General features: G+C 47.1%; 2 protein-coding genes and 1 long non-coding RNA gene across 7 annotated transcripts in view; 1 reads left to right on the top strand and 2 right to left on the bottom strand.

Moving 5' to 3' along the window:
- Positions 1-16070, bottom strand: part of LOC135374138 (uncharacterized) — a 181980-nt gene that overhangs the window by 20872 nt on the left and 145038 nt on the right. For 3 of the 4 annotated variants that reach the window (XM_064607147.1, XM_064607150.1, XM_064607148.1), the window contains exons 1-2: positions 2575-2679; positions 66-203 (exon numbers count right to left, since the gene is read on the bottom strand). The gene's annotated coding sequence lies outside the window, so the exon portion shown is untranslated. Of the gene's footprint in view, positions 1-65; positions 204-2574; positions 2680-16070 lie in introns of those variants that run through there. The other variant, XM_064607149.1, reaches the window with a different exon arrangement.
- The window catches only part of LOC135374141 (zinc finger protein 845-like), a 257280-nt gene that overhangs the window by 122331 nt on the left and 118879 nt on the right, over positions 1-16070 (bottom strand). The window lies entirely within an intron of this gene.
- Positions 7639-11886, top strand: LOC135374096 (uncharacterized). Its single transcript, XR_010416753.1, has 2 exons — positions 7639-7760; positions 11806-11886. It is a non-coding gene; the product is annotated as an uncharacterized LOC135374096 (long non-coding RNA).

Raw genomic sequence — 16070 nt, 5'->3', positions numbered from 1 at the left:
TATGTTATCTGGCTGAATGCAATAGCACACAATGGAGCGTATAATAGTATTTGAGTCTTACAAACCTTTTTCTTCAGTACTTCTTTCAAGCACCAGGTAGATCACGTGTCAGTCTTTGTACCCTGCGCTCATCGTGCCCTGGCTCCGCCGAACACTTCAGTTACGATCGTCGTCGATGTTCCCACGCCGGACCCATGGCCCACCTGCAATGTGCTATGTGACTTACGAGACATCCTCATGATGATCTCGCATGGTTACGGACGGGACATGACGTCACAAGTGTGGTGGAAAGTGTCTTGTCTCAGATTCCATACAGGGCTTGCTGCATGCTTTCTAACAACAATTGGCTTTCATAAATTCATGCTGCATTGTATTGAAGATCGCATCCACAACGTATTCATAAACTGTCCGTAGTCTCACTTTTAAATGGCATGTCACTAATGTCCTTGAGGGTTAATTTCACCTACAGCAGGGCCCTACAGGTTTAACATAACGAAAACTTTTCTGCCGAATAGAGGACCATCAATGGGAGCTATAGGTTTCGAGACTGCACAAATATAAAAATTAAGCTAGAAGGGAAAAATATTATATATTACAACGTCTATGTGCCCTATGTGAGCAACACTCACTTCACGGTCGCTAAGGGAGAGATAAGGTTCGAGTGGGTATTCACGTGATGCCTTCGTGGGTTCTCATCGTCTTATCAGCTGTTTCTGCACCTGCAGACCGCCCAAGGTGACCTTTGATAGCGAGGACATCATTAAACTTACACTTTATTTAACGAAGTATGAGAAAAAAGCCGACAGCGGTTGTTCAGAAAGACACCACCAGGCACGAGAAGGGATGACAAGTGAGATAAATTGTTCCCCACTACGGATGCTACAGATCGCGTGAGACGATAAGAGGGAAATGATGGGCGAACTACGCAGATATTTAGGGATATTAGCATTAATGACAGACATTCGAATTAACCGTAACACACCCGCCGAAAAAAGAAAAAAAAGGCAGACGGCACAAATAGGTGGGAATTCTGAGCGACCATTGGTAAGAGTGGCGATTTATATTAATCCAAGGAGAAGCAAGGGCACGCTTCGGTGATCCCTGGGGGTTTTGAGCAGGGTGTCGAACCGAACCCGAACCCGAACCGAAAACCGTACCCGAACCGTTATTTTTGCCGGAACCGAACCCGAACCGAAATTTTCATGACACTGTTGAACCCGAACCGGAGCAGAACCGTAAAAAATAATAGCGGTAACCGGTTCGCAACAAAACGGTTCGGACATAAAAGAATCAGCATAAGAGTTCCTCTCTATCCCCGAACGAAGACACATTGGTATCATCATCACGCGCCTATATCATGGATTTCAGAAATTTTCACCTAGCAGTGAGACGACGACGTATAGTAAGTATACTTTGAGCGTCTTTTTAACATGTTGAAGCGCAGTTGTCCTTGTGAGCGCCGTGGCTAGCGCCCCACGCACGCGGTGCGGCATCTACTCTTCAGAGACGAGCTGCCACGCGGACGAAGGAAACAGGAATGGAGTAGGCCAGTTATGTAGCTGTACAGGACGAATATGCGATCAAATAAGCGCCCAAGATTTCCCTTTACACGTGAGCAGTACAAATTAAACAAGTCAGAAACATGAGAAGTGGAGAAGGAGTGTACGCAGAACGGTGCCTGCTTGATTGGTCGTGGCTTGAAAAGTAAATGTAGTTCTGCTTATTGGTAGTGCAGTTGTGTCGTGACATATTGCCTTTGTGTTGTGGATTAACTAGTACACTGCTGTGAGCTCGCACAGAGTAAGGCTGGCAGGCTTATTTTCGACATGCTTCAGTACGGTTTCAGATCGATTCACGTTGCGAAGGCAGTGTGCCGGCTAGTACTGTCGTCTATATTACGCTGTCCATCTTATTAGGCTTCCTTTAAGTGTATCTTGCTGGTACTGTGCGTGTGAAAAAAGGGATTTTGGGAACAGAAAGTAGCAGGACTACACCGCTTCAACAGCGTGGACTCTATTTGCAATAAGTGTTCATCCATTCCTCATTTCTCTCGCTAAAGGGCTACCTCACCGCTAGAGACGTCAATGCAGACAACAGCAGTAAGCTATTAGCCACGCATTTCCTGATGAAAGCAGTTTTATGGAACATATAAAACGGAAGCATTGAACCGGTTCGCGAACCGGTTCGGGGCTGCGAACCGGTTTGCGAACCGGTTCGATTCTTGGTGTGGCCGAACCTGAACCGAACCGGAACGAAATCAAAACAACGCGAACCCGAACCCGAACCGAACCCGTATTTTTTGCGGTTCGACACCCTGGTTTTGAGTAACCACCTCCCGGATGCAGCGAAAGTTACTTATTGTGACGTTACAGATTAATACAGTATGAGCAGCAGAGGAGTTACAGGATCAACGAAGATAAACGCAAGAAAATTCCGCTTCTAAAATTACGCTATACAGTTGATAAAGAACAATTTACAAACACAGTGAGAACAGTAAAAAAATCAGGACTACACAGTCAAACGCTACAACGCAGCATAAATAATAGTGAAAGATATGCGCATTGGGGATCTCACCTTACTCTGGACTTCCAGTGATGTTTACTTGAAGAGTTGTTGATCCATCGGTAACCTGGCGGGGTCTGGAGGGACGCTTATGGGAAACCTGCTTATGTGGAAAGCAGATAAGGTGTTATCTTTCACCGCGCCTTTGTTTGTCGTGCGAGTAAGTGTCACCTCCTGGTGTGGGAATGTGGGTTTAGAGTAAGAAGGGATAGAGTTACATCACTACGTACAAGCAGCATGTACATGTTGAATGGTGGCTTAAGTAGTAAACTAGTATAGTATAATAGCATAGCATGCTTCGGTATACGATATCTTTTAAGTAAATGTAGTACAGAATGTGGTGAACTCACATTCATAGTCTGTGCTATGATTGAGAGAGCAGAGATGACGTCATCGCGTATGGTTGCTTTGGGGGAAGTATCTTAGTAAATGAAGGTGGTATAATGCAGGTGAAATTTTATAGAGGAGAGGATATTGTTGCCACTTTCCCCCACAGTGAGGGCGAGATTCCCTTTTAAGCCTTTTTCTTTAAATTCCTGGATTGAAGGCATTATGTAATCTCTTTGGTACAATCCCTGATGTCTTCCCAGACTCAATGCACCTCTGTTCTACCCTTCCTGGACTATAGAAGTCAGACAGATTTGCAGCTCCTCTGGTGTTATAGGGAAGATTCGAGTGAGTCAATCTGCTCGATGTGGCCGATAAAATTTCGAGACGATGTTCGCATAAGGCACAAGTCCGGAATAGATGGTAATGCGAAGCAGATTATAAATTATAAATTTTAATGTTAGCGCTACCCACACGAAGGTTATTCGTTTGTAGAATGCTCGAATGAAGAACGTTCGAAATGGTGACGCCAGATTTGCCTGGTCTCGGTATGATTTACGACGGAAATGTTCCTGAAATGATGATGAAGTGATGGTATTCGACATAAATTTGTTTGTAGAGTGGGTATTATAATGGAACTGCGTTAAAACCTTCCGGGTATTTGCTTCTCCCTGCCGATGTCTACTTTAAGAGTGGAATTATACCAAAACGAGCTCCCGTGGCATAGTGGTTAGGATGATCACTTTGCTACGCCGAGACTGGGACGTGACACGGGTTCGAATCTTGTCACCGGCTCTGCTGTCTGACGCTTGCCCTGTCTTTTACGAAGACTTAACAGAAGAATGTCCCCCACAGTACCCCCTGAAGTCGGCCCAGGACGCACATTAGCCCACCTGTCCCCAACTCCTTCCTGCTGTCCTCTCTCCATTTGTTCACGTCTGTACACCGCTCATAGGATCTGTTGCTTCGCGGCGCTCACACGGAATTCAAATAAACACATATACAAAAGATTATAACAATTGCGCTAAATATTCTGGCAACAAAAGACGTTTATAAGGTCATGCTCATCAACTGTAAGAGATCTCATAAACTGTCCGTAATCTTTTAAATGCCCCCCTCCCATGTCTGTAATATTCTTGAGCTTTAATTCCACCGCTCATAAGAACCGCTGTAAAAGCAACCGCCCGTAGCCATCTTGTTGGTAGACACACCCTTCACGTGGACATTACGTTTATGTTAATGAATGACCGTTATAATTGTAATATCTTATACATAACAAAACTGCACAAAAACGTGTATAATAATATGCATTTATTAAGCTAGAAGAGAAAAATATTATATATTACAAACTCTTATACCCTATGTGAGCAACACTTACTCACAGTCGCTGCACGGTGACTAAGAAAGAGATAAGGTTCGATAAGGTACTTCACGTGATGCCTTCATGGGTTCTCATCGTCTTATCAGTTGTTTTTGTACCTGCGGACCACCTAAGGTGACCTTTCCTAGCCAGGACATAATTAAACTTACACTTTATATAACGAACTATGAGAAAAAGCCGACAGCAATTGTTCAGAAAGACACCACCAGACACGAGAAGGAATGGCAAGTGAGATTGTTCCCCACTGCGGATGCTACACATCGCGTGAGACGATAAGAGGGCGGGCAATGCTGGGCAAACTACGCAGATATTTAGGGATAGTAACATTAATAAGGAACATTTGAATTAACCGTAACACGCCCACCGAAAAAGGAAAAAAAAAGTCAGACGACGCAAATAGGTGGGAATTCTGAGCGACCATCAGTGAGAGTGACGCTTTATATTAATCCGAGGAGAAGCAAGGGCACGCTCCGCGGTGATCCCTGGGGGTTTTAAGTAATCACCTTCCGGACGCAGCATACGTTATTTACTGTGACGATACAGATTAATACATTATGAGTCGCAGAGGAGTTGCAGGATCAGGGAAGATAAACGCAAGAAAATTCCGCTTCTAAAAATACGCTATACAGTTGATAAAAAATAATTTACGAACCCTGTGAGAACAGTAAAAAAAAATCGCAACTACACAGTGAAACGCTACCACGCAGCATAAATAATAGTGAAAGATATACGCATCAGGGACCTCACCTCCCTCTGGATTTCTTTTAAGTATAGTAGTGTAGAAAGTGGTGAACTCACATTCATAGTCTATGCTTTATTTGAGAGAGCAGAGATGACGTCATCACATATAGTTGCTTTGGAGCGAGTATCTCAGTAAATGAAGGTGATACGAAGGCAGAAAAAATAGGCGATGTCAAGTTGCCGGTGGTGAGTAAATCAAAGAGTGATATTAAACGGTAGGAACAACTTATTTATTTACACATGGTAAACAAGACTTTCGTGCACGAGACTGCACTTCCTCAGGTTGTATAATGCGGGTGAAATTTAAAAGAGGAGAGGATATTGTTGCCCCTTTCCCCCGCAGTGAGGGCGAGATTCTCTTTTAAGCCTTTTTCTTTAAATTTCTGGATTGAAGACATTACGTAATCTCTTTGGTACAATCCCTGTTGTCTTCCCAGACCTTATGCAACTCTGTTCTACCCTTCCTGGACTATAGAAGGCAAACAGCTTTGCAGCTCCTCTGGCGTTACAGGGAAGATTGGAGTGAGTCGATGTGCTCGATTTGGGCGATAAAATCTCGAGACCAAGTTCGCATAAGGCACGAGTCCGAAATAGACGGTAATGCGAAGGAGATTATAAATTGTAAAGTTAACGCTACCCACACGAAGGTTATTCCTTTGTAGAATGCTCCAATGGAGAACGTTCGAAATGTTCCGTAAACTTTTGTCGGGACCTGTACAACTAGAGTTTGTTTACATGCATCCATTTATATCTGTATGCACGCATGTCATGCGCGTGCGTGTAAGATGTGTTTCATTATTTGTTTCGTAAATTCATTCCTCGCTGCTCTAAAGTCTTCGACGATGCAGATATATTAATAAACTAAACAGACATTCTAGCCAGTCCTACTGTCCTCTCTCTTGTTAAAACCAGTAAAACTGTGCAATCCTCCTGTCTAGTTGTCGCCGTCTGTTCCCCGTAATGGCAGCTGTTGTCTTAAAGAGTTGTCAGGAAATAATCGAAAAAATAACACGGCGGCTTCCAAAGTCTTTGATGCAATGATGGTGCTTATCTATTCTCAGAACCTGTTGGAAACGGCGTGTTTGATGGCCTCTTCGCTGGATAAGGTCTCCTCTTGGGTCCCGCCGGCACGAAAACAACTGATAAGGCGATAAGAACGCACGAAGCCATGAAGAGCAATTCCACTCGAGAGTGGTCTATCGATGAATGTTTTATAAAAGACACCAACATTCAAAGTTCGCACAACGACGTGAAACAACGGCGACAATAACAACAACAAGTAAATTAGAGTGAATGATAATATTGGGCCAAACTTAAGACTCAAAAAGCAAACTAATGGTGAGAAAGGATAAATAGGTAACTATAAACTATTTAGGACTACGCATTCATATTAGAGATGGGATAAATCCAAATGGTTCCCGAATTCGAAACGGTTACCAAAAAAAGTTCTCCGAATCTTACGAAACTCCAATCTTTCCAATCATTTCTTTAAAAAAAGGTTTAAACAACCAGGAAAAAACAACGTACGGCAAATTGTTTCGAATCAGAATGTGATACCTTTAATGAAAAACAAATTATATGATTGTTGAATTTCGGGAGAAAATATAGCCATATTGTTCTTCTTAAACTTAATTGCCCGTATTCACCATTCCAACTTGGCCACTGGATTAGTGACGTCTGGTTTAAGTTGATCACGTGAGAACTTCGTCCGCCAATCACGAGCAATCCTCCTCTCCAGTTGTTGCGGCCTGTTCGCCGTACAGGGCAACAGTTGTCTTTGGAGTTGTCAAGAAATAATACTAAGAAACGGCGGCTTCCAAAGTGTTCAATGCAATGCGGGTGCTTATCAATTCTCAGAACCTGTTGCAAACGCTATATTTGACGGCCTCTTGGCTAGATAAGGCCTCTTCTTGTGCGCCGTCGGCACGAAAACGACTGATAAAGCGATAGGAACGCACGGAGCCTTCACTTGGAATTACACACTATGGATCGATATCGTGTGCCCTCAGTATGTGATTACATATGCATTCCGATATATTTGCCACAAAATTCCACCATTTTCTAATTCGCTATTTCACTATCCTCACCTATTTTCGCTGTCACGCAATTAAGAGTCAGAGGTTGCGAACCTACTCAGAAGTGGAACTGTTAGAATTGAAGTTAATGGAACAGAAATGTAACTAATTCATCGGCGATGTTGAAGCCCGTATAGTTATTTCGACGTGTCGGTGCATTATACATACTACATATCGATAATGCGTAATAGAGACAGTGAACGTTAAGGTCGTGACAGGCACTCTTTACCATCAGGCTGATTTGAATAAATGCAACGTTCACTTAAAGTGACTTCGACTACAGTCTTGTCTATAGCCGGACCCGTCAGGGTGTCATACTCCCTAGCAGGACGACGCTTTCATAAGACCACCAGCGCCACGGCTCGGCACCAGCGGGCGTAAGTAACCTGCACGAGAGGCACTTCGCTTGGCTCCATGTCCCCAGGATAGAGAACAAGAGCCGAACCTGTTGCTAGGAAACCATAGTAACATTGCCACGTATCGTCTTTGGGGCGACACACGCAACAACAACAACAGGCACCGAGGCGTCGAACGACGGGCTGGGGCTCGCGACACGTCGCGTTGCATTGCAAGCGGTCCTCCTGGAAGCATCTGCTCCTTCGCTCGCATCAATCAAGGACGGGCCGACGACATTGGAGAGGCTTCCCAAGCAGCACATTGCTGGACGGTGGACGGTACGTGTCTTATCAATGTTCCTTAGTTTCAAGAGTCTGTTCAAGGCCTTCCACCCCTAGGTGGTTCAAGGCCCACCCCTATTGTACTCAACTTTCAGTACATTGTGCTGCCTGGGTTCTGTATTTCGTCCTATCCACCGACGCGCGCTTTCTACAATGTTCGCCGCTGTGCATAAAAGTTTGTGAGCTCCCAGTCGGAGCATTATTCTTTTACCTTAGTTCTGTCTAAGAGCTACCGCTCTCGTGTTAGCCAGCTAAGCAGCTAGAATAAAGCGTTCGCCGATTATTCGCCGTCTCGCTCGTCTGTTTTCATCCGTGACAATATATTACTGCGTGTTGGGCTGAAGTAATGAGGTGCTCGCAACGATGTTCCACTGTGAGGACCAGCTGCCGTGGCAAAGTAATTAGGGTGGCCGCTTTCAATGCCGAGACTGTGAGGTGAAACGGGTTCCAATCCCCGCACCTTCTCTGCTGTCTGATGTTTCCCCAAGGACGCATACCAACCACTCTACCTCTCACTCCTTCCTGTTGTCCTCTCTCCATCTGTCCATGTCTGTACGCTGCTCATAGCCACAGTCGCTTCGCGGCGCAAACGAGGAATTTTCTTTAAAAATTCCTCCGCGCGAAACGGATAGAAAGCAGCGCTGGACAGCTGGCGATATACAAGCTGCACGCATAGCTTGGTCCGAATGCACGTGGAAACTGCAATACCGGGCACCAACATATATGAAGTGTGCAGTTTGAGGGATGCTAGCAGACGAGGAGAGAAGAAACCACATAGGACTGGCGTAATATACAGACTTAACAGTACTGAGTACTCGAATACCCGAGGCACTCCTACCCAGGGTGTCGAACCGAACCCGAACCCGAACCGAAAACCGTACCCGAACCGTTATTTTTGCCGGAACCGAACCCGAACCCGAACCGAAATTTTCATGACACTGTTGAACCCGAACCGGAGCAGAACCGTAAAAAATAATAGCGGTAACCGGTTCGCAACAAAACGGTTCGGACATAAAAGAATCAGCATAAGAGTTCCTCTCTATCCCCGAACGAAGACACATTGGTATCATCATCACGCGCCTATATCATGGATTTCAGAAATTTTCACCTAGCAGTGAGACGACGACGTATAGTAAGTATACTTTGAGCGTCTTTTTAACATGTTGAAGCGCAGTTGTCCTTGTGAGCGCCGTGGCTAGCGCCCCACGCACGCGGTGCGGCATCTACTCTTCAGAGACGAGCTGCCACGCGGACGAAGGAAACAGGAATGGAGTAGGCCAGTTATGTAGCTGTACAGGACGAATATGCGATCAAATAAGCGCCCAAGATTTCCCTTTACACGTGAGCAGTACAAATTAAACAAGTCAGAAACATGAGAAGTGGAGAAGGAGTGTACGCAGAACGGTGCCTGCTTGATTGGTCGTGGCTTGAAAAGTAAATGTAGTTCTGCTTATTGGTAGTGCAGTTGTGTCGTGACATATTGCCTTTGTGTTGTGGATTAACTAGTACACTGCTGTGAGCTCGCACAGAGTAAGGCTGGCAGGCTTATTTTCGACATGCTTCAGTACGGTTTCAGATCGATTCACGTTGCGAAGGCAGTGTGCCGGCTAGTACTGTCGTCTATATTACGCTGTCCATCTTATTAGGCTTCCTTTAAGTGTATCTTGCTGGCACTGTGCGTGTGAAAAAAGGGATTTTGGGAACAGAAAGTAGCAGGACTACACCGCTTCAACAGCGTGGACTCTATTTGCAATAAGTGTTCATCCATTCCTCATTTCTCTCGCTAAAGGGCTACCTCACCGCTAGAGACGTCAATGCAGACAACAGCAGTAAGCTATTAGCCACGCATTTCCTGATGAAAGCAGTTTTATGGAACATATAAAACGGAAGCATTGAACCGGTTCGCGAACCGGTTCGGGGCTGCGAACCGGTTTGCGAACCGGTTCGATTCTTGGTGTGGCCGAACCTGAACCGAACCGGAACGAAATCAAAACAACGCGAACCCGAACCCGAACCGAACCCGTATTTTTTGCGGTTCGACACCCTGCTCCTACCATCTACGGACGACATTTTTCGTGTGCGCTGTGTGCTAGCGGATCTTCAAAGACTGATACCTCGCCATGAGGAAGGAGGAACGTATGATATATCGTACGCTCCAAATCGACATTATCAATGATGAAAATTGGCCAATCATAAATAAAAATCATTCACCCTGGTAAATGACAGAGTTACAAATCTCGCAACTTTCGAATCCTCTCTTCAAAAGCGTTTAAAAATCCAGGAAAAAAAAAACTCTTCTACTGAAAACACGAAGGGAGTTCCCTTCCGGTTCGCTGGATTTCTACCAAACCATGTTTATATTTTTGTAACCCGAAGAAGCGCAGTCTCGTGCACGAAAGTCGTGTTTACCGTGTGTAAATAAATCAGTCATTCCTACCGTATAAATATCACTTTCTGATTTTCTCACCACCGACAACTTGAAATCGCCTATTTTTTCTGCCTTCGTATCGTCTATGTTCTACTGAAAAGTCATTTGAAAGTATTTTGAAGCATAACTTGATAACTTTGTTTAATAAAAAAACAATTTTGGAGCAAGATATACATATAACTTGGCCTTCTGATCCTGGGACCGCGGGTTCGAACCCGCGAACCCAGGCCGCCAGCAACTTGGTGGCAGGGTACATCTTGCTTAAACATCCCGTCTTCTGCTAGGGACGTTAATTAAATTGCAGTTGCACATGCATTTAAAGCACCTTGTAAAAGGAAAGAAGGTATTTAATTCCAATAAGATAACTGCTTGTACTGAATCGGTATGTGTGAAGGTGGGCGCCAACAGTGAGTAAACAAATGCATGTGAGAGTAACTTAAGGGGAGCATCGCATCCGTCGTGGTGGATATCCGAACTGTATTGCCATTATATTCCTCGTTCATCACAGACAATGGCGCCGAAAATCCGACGGGAATTGATGGAGCTCCTTCTCTACAATTTAATGTAATGAAATGGCAACAACAGATGACGGATACTGAGAGCATTCCTGAATACCCTTTCTGTAGACGTCACTTGGGCAAGGCGAATCGGTGAGCGTCCTTTGGCACGGACAAGGCCAATCAAGGAACGGCACAGAGAGCTTAGTAGTAGACGGAGAGGTCCTACAGCCAAGAGTTCTCTCGAATCCAAGAGAAGCCTATTTTAATTCAATTCTAAGCCAAAATCCAGTTCTAGGCCATCTGATTGGTCACTATTAGCTCCGCCCACTTCACGGATTGATTGCAGTCTGTCAACGAACGCAAGGAGCTTTGGACTCTGAGAGACTTCTCAGTTAATACTGTGCACTAAACGTATGTGATTTGTTCAAAACTTGTCTTAGTTGTTTTGAAATGCGGAATAACGAGCGAATAGACATGAAAACGATGAGAAGTCGATGGTAGTCAGGACCGGCCGAAAGGGGAGCCAAACTGACTCCTGATTTGCCGAATGGTATGCATCACCGTGCTTTTTCATTGGTTGCATGCCCAGCGTTGCCTGAATTATATCAAACTATGGGCTCTATGGGAAGCTGTGGGAGCCTGGTCTGGCTGTCGACGCGAGCGGACGCTCCATGGCTGCAGGGCAAAGGATGAGTCATTTAACGTAGTGGTTAAACCTTTTCCCCGACGTGTCCGGTCTTGGCACATTTTTGCCTAGCTGTGAGTTCGTTTTATGCGAACATGACCAGTGTATGCACTGCCCCATGTTTAGAGTTGATTTGCAGTGTCTTCTTGAATTTTTACCCGCACCTAGTACTTTTTCTGTGTTCCAAGCACACCAGAATGAGCCCAAACACTGTAGTTAGGCCTAAGCGCCCCGATGGCTAGCTTCGCGCTCGTGCTTTTCCCTCCCAATGAGTAATATTTTGTACATGATCTCATACTTGTTCAACAGTGTCTTTCTTGTTGCCATGTTTATTCCCCTCCAGTATTTTGTTGCTCTGTCTCTCTCTTTCGTGCGTATCGACATCGGTGGAGCCATCTTGTGTGATGCCTTGCAACTCTTTTGCCACAGGTCTGTCCCTGCAACCCTCGTGCATCGGGGTGATTTCTTCGAGATGGCGTCGTTGATTTTCAAATAAATTATTCCTCTGTGTCTGCTCTCTATCTTTTCAGTTATTATTTTTCTACAACCCGAGTTTTATAAACAAAATCTACGACAAGTGTTGCATTGAGTAAGATTATGCACTATTTAAAAATAAGCAAGTTTCCAGTAATTGGAAAAGTAAAAAGTGCAATACTTGCGGATTCTCTGTGCAAAACTTTGGTTCAATAATAGACCTCTCCTTGTTTGTAAACAAATGACGTCATAATGTTCGACACTGGCACCAATTTGATAGAGTTGAACTACTTTCAAAGATAGTGGCGAACAAGGTCGCGCACTAAAGCTTCGGTCTTGAGGGGATTACGATGGTCTCTGAAAGGGAAGCTACCTTCGGTCCTACTTTTCTTTCCATAAGAGGCAGCGAACATGTGCCCATTCGTGGAACAAAGCTCTTTCTTTCCGATCTGTTTCGGTTTCAGTCTGTCTACCAAAGTCATGATGACGTTTATCGGGTAGAGGTTTATTATTACTGTACTTCAGGGTTGATTTTGCGTTGCATGCTAACTGGTGCTCGCAGACAACGCTCTGACACAATTTCCAACAATATTCGCGACGCGGCCAACGTACTTCACTGACCTCAAGATGCGCAGTGCTGAGGCATCCGAGAAAACTGAAACGCGAGCACAGGCATAAGCCAGAAGCATGCAATACGAAAGCGTTCAAGGGAGATGTACGAGTAGTAGATGTAGTAGCGGATGCCAGCAAAACACGTGAAGTCAGGCACAATTTCACGCAGTGGAACAAAGACAATGGGGGAAAGAGGTGAATCAACTATAACTAAGGCTGTGGTTCTTGTGATTTATACAGCGCAGGTGGTTTCTTTCATTTCACAGTGATGCTCCACTTCTTTCCACAGTAATGCCTCCGTGTTCGTGTCGTGTCCTGCTCTTTCACTCAGGTGGATGTCAATTCGAGGAAAAGCTGGCACTACCAAGTGAAACAGGACGGCCCGAGCCATCAGACGAGTGCTCTGTCGTATTTATTGCATCTTACTCAAGGCCCGTTTTGCCGAACGTCTGGGAGGAGGCGCCCGCGGTTTATGCCGTGGCTGTACTAAAATTCCTGGTTTCTGAAGTGCTCCAGTAGGCGGGCAACGCGGCTGCCTGAAATGAGACGAGGGTCATCCCCCATCACCGCCTCGGGCTCGATGTTCTCTGCTGGCAGTTTTTCGTTAACCTCTCCAGCGTCAACATATAAAGTCGCGGACAAGGTGGCACTACCAAGCGAAAGAGGACGACCCAGGTCATCAGACGAGCGCTCGGTCGTATTTTTCGCTTCATACCCAAGGCTCGTTTGCCGAACGTCTGGGAGGAGGTGCCCGGGTTTACGCCGTGGCCGTACTCAAATTAGTGGTTTTTGAAGTGCTCCAGTAGGCGGGCAACGCGGCTGCCTGAAATGAGACGAGGGTCATCCCCCATCACCGCCTCGGGCTCGATGTTCTCTGCTGGCAGTTTTTCGTTAACCTCTCCAGCGTCAACATATAAAGTCGCGGACAAGGTGGCACTACCAAGCGAAAGAGGACGACCCGGGTCATCAGACGAGCGCTCGGTCGTATTTTTCGCTTCATACCCAAGGCTCGTTTGCCGAACGTCTGGGAGGAGGTGCCCGGGTTTACGCCGTGGCCGTACTCAAATTAGTGGTTTTTGAAGTGCTCCAGTAGGCGGGCAACGCGGCTGCCTGAAATGAGACGAGGGTCATCCCCCATCACCGCCTCGGGCTCGATGTTCTCTGCTGGCAGTTTTTCGTTAACCTCTCCAGCGTCAACATATAAAGTCGCGGACAAGGTGGCACTACCAAGCGAAAGAGGACGACCCGGGTCATCAGACGAGCGCTCGGTCGTATTTTTCGCTTCATACCCAAGGCTCGTTTGCCGAACGTCTGGGAGGAGGTGCCCGGGTTTACGCCGTGGCCGTACTCAAATTAGTGGTTTTTGAAGTGCTCCAGTAGGCGGGCAACGCGGCTGCCTGAAATGAGACGAGGGTCATCCCCCATCACCGCCTTGGGCTCGATGTTCTCTGCTGGCAGTTTTGCGTTTACCTCTCCAGCGTCAACATATAAGGTCGCGGACAAGGTGGCACTACCAAGCGAAAGAGGACGACCCGGGTCATCAGACGAGCGCTCGGTCGTATTTTTCGCTTCATACCCAAGGCTCGTTTGCCGAACGTCTGGGAGGAGGTGCCCGGGTTTACGCCGTGGCCGTACTCAAATTAGTGGTTTTTGAAGTGCTCCAGTAGGCGGGCAACGCGGCTGCCTGAAATGAGACGAGGGTCATCCCCCATCACCGCCTCGGGCTCGATGTTCTCTGCTGGCAGTTTTTCGTTAACCTCTCCAGCGTCAACATATAAAGTCGTGGAAAAGGTGGCACTACCAAGCGAAAGAGGACGACCCGGGTCATCAGACGAGCGCTCGGTCGTATTTTTCGCTTCATACCCAAGGCTCGTTTGCCGAACGTCTGGGAGGAGGTGCCCGGGTTTACGCCGTGGCCGTACTCAAATTAGTGGTTTTTGAAGTGCTCCAGTAGGCGGGCAACGCGGCTGCCTGAAATGAGACGAGGGTCATCCCCCATCACCGCCTCGGGCTCGATGTTCTCTGCTGGCAGTTTTTCGTTAACCTCTCCAGCGTCAACATATAAAGTCGCGGACAAGGTGGCACTACCAAGCGAAAGAGGACGACCCGGGTCATCAGACGAGCGCTCGGTCGTATTTTTCGCTTCATACCCAAGGCTCGTTTGCCGAACGTCTGGGAGGAGGTGCCCGGGTTTACGCCGTGGCCGTACTCAAATTAGTGGTTTTTGAAGTGCTCCAGTAGGCGGGCAACGCGGCTGCCTGAAATGGGACGAGGGTCATCCCCCATCACCGCCTCGGGCTCGATGTTCTCTGCTGGCAGTTTTTCGTTAACCTCTCCAGCGTCAACATATAAAGTCGCGGACAAGGTGGCACTACCAAGCGAAAGAGGACGACCCAGGTCATCAGACGAGCGCTCGGTCGTATTTTTCGCTTCATACCCAAGGCTCGTTTGCCGAACGTCTGGGAGGAGGTGCCCGGGTTTACGCCGTGGCCGTACTCAAATTAGTGGTTTTTGAAGTGCTCCAGTAAGCGGGCAACGCGGCTGCCTGAAATGAGACGAGGGTCATCCCCCATCACCGCCTCGGGCTCGATGTTCTCTGCTGGCAGTTTTTCGTTAACCTCTCCAGCGTCAACATATAAAGTCGCGGACAAGGTGGCACTACCAAGCGAAAGAGGACGACCGGGTCATCAGACGAGCGCTCGGTCGTATTTTTCGCTTCATACCCAAGGCTCGTTTGCCGAACGTCTGGGAGGAGGTGCCCGGGTTTACGCCGTGGCCGTACTCAAATTAGTGGTTTTTGAAGTGCTCCAGTAGGCGGGCAACGCGGCTGCCTGAAATGAGACGAGGGTCATCCCCCGTCACCGCCTTGGGCTCGATGTTCTCTGCTGGCAGTTTTGCGTTAACCTCTCCAGCGTCAACATATAAGGTCGCGGACAAGGTGGCACTACCAAGCGAAAGAGGACGACCCGGGTCATCAGACGAGCGCTCGGTCGTATTTTTCGCTTCATACCCAAGGCTCGTTTGCCGAACGTCTGGGAGGAGGTGCCCGGGTTTACGCCGTGGCCGTACTCAAATTAGTGGTTTTTGAAGTGCTCCAGTAGGCGGGCAACGCGGCTGCCTGAAATGAGACGAGGGTCATCCCCCATCACCGCCTTGGGCTCGATGTTCTCTGCTGGCAGTTTTGCGTTAACCTCTCCAGCGTCAACATATAAGGTCGCGGACAAGGTGGCACTACCAAGCGAAAGAGGACGACCCGGGTCATCAGACGAGCGCTCGGTCGTATTTTCCGCTTCATACCCAAGGCTCGTTTGCCGAACGTCTGGGAGGAGGTGCCCGGGTTTACGCCGTGGCCGTACTCAAATTAGTGGTTTTTGAAGTGCTCCAGTAGGCGGGCAACGCGGCTGCCTGAAATGAGACGAGGGTCATCCCCCATCACCGCCTCGGGCTCGATGTTCTCTGCTGGCAGTTTTTCGTTAACCTCTCCAGCGTCAACATATAAAGTCGTGGAAAAGGTGGCACTACCAAGCGAAAGAGGACGACCCGGGTCATCAGACGAGCGCTCGGTCGTATTTTTCGCTTCATACCCAAGGCTCGTTTGCCGAACGTCT

Source organism: Ornithodoros turicata, unplaced genomic scaffold, assembly GCF_037126465.1.
Source record: "Ornithodoros turicata isolate Travis unplaced genomic scaffold, ASM3712646v1 Chromosome44, whole genome shotgun sequence".
NCBI lineage: Eukaryota > Metazoa > Arthropoda > Arachnida > Ixodida > Argasidae > Ornithodoros > Ornithodoros turicata.
Note: the sequence above shows the minus strand (reverse complement) of the source record. Positions and strands in the feature narration are given on the sequence as shown.